At 58.2% G+C, this 1,991-nt stretch overlaps 1 long non-coding RNA gene across 1 annotated transcript; it reads right to left on the reverse strand.

Moving 5' to 3' along the window:
* Window positions 1–218: 218 nt before the first annotated feature.
* LOC106695286 lies at window positions 219–1,655 on the reverse strand. The gene is made up of 2 exons (XR_001346350.2): window positions 1,346–1,655; window positions 219–1,183 (listed from the first exon to the last, which is right to left on the reverse strand). It is a non-coding gene; the product is annotated as an uncharacterized LOC106695286 (long non-coding RNA).
* Between the last annotated feature and the right edge of the window lie 336 nt (window positions 1,656–1,991).

The following is a 1,991-nucleotide window of genomic DNA, read 5'->3' on the forward strand; positions in this document are numbered from 1 at the left end:
GGGTTGATAACAAATCCCACGGGATTTTATTTTTATACAGCATTTCTTGAGCACTTAAACACAATTTCTTAAATGTATCAGAACTCAGCAGGTACTCTATGACGTCAGGCTGCTTTTAAAACTTTATCAATAAGTTTTAACTTATTAAACTTTATCAATAAGCCACAGTGGGTTGGGACTAGGAATTGTAGCTTGGATATTAATACACCACTCACACATACTCTAAATGGGGTTTTTAATGGGAGTCAGGAAAACACTAATAATGAGCACTGACACGTAGCCGTCTCTGGGTGGTGCACCCCCGTGTGCCACATCTCCCATCACAAAAGCCCTGCAGGGAGCCCACCCTGTGTTCTCGAACAGCTGCGTTCCCTCGAGCAAAGACTCCATGCTCTTCCGTGGACACCAGCACTGGAACTGCCAGCTTTACAAACCGACTCCCTCCCCTCAGAGCCAAGCCATTCCTGGTAACAGCACCGCCAGGAATAAAGCTCTTTCTGTTAGAATTCAGCTGAAACCGGGTCTGATGACCCGCGTGGCTCGTGGGAAGCCTCGCCCAGACAGCGCCTGCCGTATGGACATCAGGGTGCGCGCAGGAACCAAAACAACACACAACAGCTTGAGTCTCTAGAGAAGCATAAAGGAGCGGAGCGCCAGCACACGGGGACGCCACTCCTACAGACGCTTTTCTGCGAGTCACCGCACTTTCGTGCTGAGAAAGAAGACCAGATAGAGGTCCATTGAAGGCTCCGTCCCCATGGCACGGGTTCAACACCTCAGGCTTCCGGCTGAAAAGCCTCCTTATGCAGCTCTGCCTGTGCAGCAGCAAGAGCTGGCGGGGGACAAAGCCCAGCAGGAGCACAGAAGCCCATCGGCTGGAGAGAAATTATCCCCAGGCTGGAACACAGTGATGACGGAAATAAAGAGGCTTTGTCCCATGCAGCTCCCCGATCCCATTCCTTAGCTTCGGGTATTTCAAAGATGCAGGCTTTTTGCTACATCACAGGGTGGGCAGGGTGAGAGGCCCCAGGGGCCTGAATGGGGAATATCCTGCGGGAATATGTTCTGCAGCCAATTTTTGGGGGTTGGAGGGGGAGCAATTGAAAACATCCAGAGAGGCCCTGGCCGGGTGCTCAGTTGGTTAGAGCCTCGTCTGGATACACCAAGCTTGTGGGTTCCATCCCTGGTCAGGGCACATACAAGACTCAACCAATAAATGCATGAATCAGTGGAGCAACACATCAATGTTTCTCTCAAATCAATCAATAAATTTAAAAAAAACCCAAAAGAACATCCAAACAAAGAAACACCCCTAAAATTTACAAAACTTGCTATGGAAACGCACCTCGGGTGAGTGGGAGACTTAGAGGCTGTCCTGTTCTGCAGCACAAACGCCGCCCGCGCCGCCCCCGTTAATGATGGGCTAGTGGTCAGCGTGGGGTCCGGGCCTGTCCCTGCGGCCTCGTGGCTCCATCTGGGAGGCTGTGCTCCGAGCACCGCGCCGGGGCTGCGAGCGCCCGGAGCCCTGGAAGGAGCCGGGAAGGTTTCAAAACATGACCGCTGACCCGGGCGCGGGGGGTTGCTGTCCCGGGGAGAAAGGCCACCCGGGAAGGTCGGCTGCGGTCTGGACCCTCGGCCGGGGAAGTCGCCCCGAGGTACACCCCGAGGGACACGCCAACCGCCGGGGACCCCGCGGCCGGCGGGAGGGGGAGGGCGGAGCGCGCGGGCCTCCTGCGGCGGTCGGCGCAGCCCGGCTCCGGCTCCCCACGCACGGACGCGGGTCCCCGCACCGGGTCCGTCTCGCCCGCCCGCAGCTGGACCCCAGCACCTTCGGGACCCGCACCTCTGGGACCCACCCGCCGGCCCGAGGTGCTGCCGTGGGGACCGGTACCCACGCGCCGGGCCCGGTGCAGCGGCGGCGCGGGCGGGAGGCGCGGGGTGCAGGCGGCGCGCGCAGCAACACCGAGCGGAGGTGCCGAGGTACGGCGGTG

This window comes from Myotis lucifugus, unplaced genomic scaffold (genome assembly GCF_000147115.1).
Source record: "Myotis lucifugus unplaced genomic scaffold, Myoluc2.0 scaffold_1025, whole genome shotgun sequence".
Classification (NCBI taxonomy): domain Eukaryota; kingdom Metazoa; phylum Chordata; class Mammalia; order Chiroptera; family Vespertilionidae; genus Myotis; species Myotis lucifugus.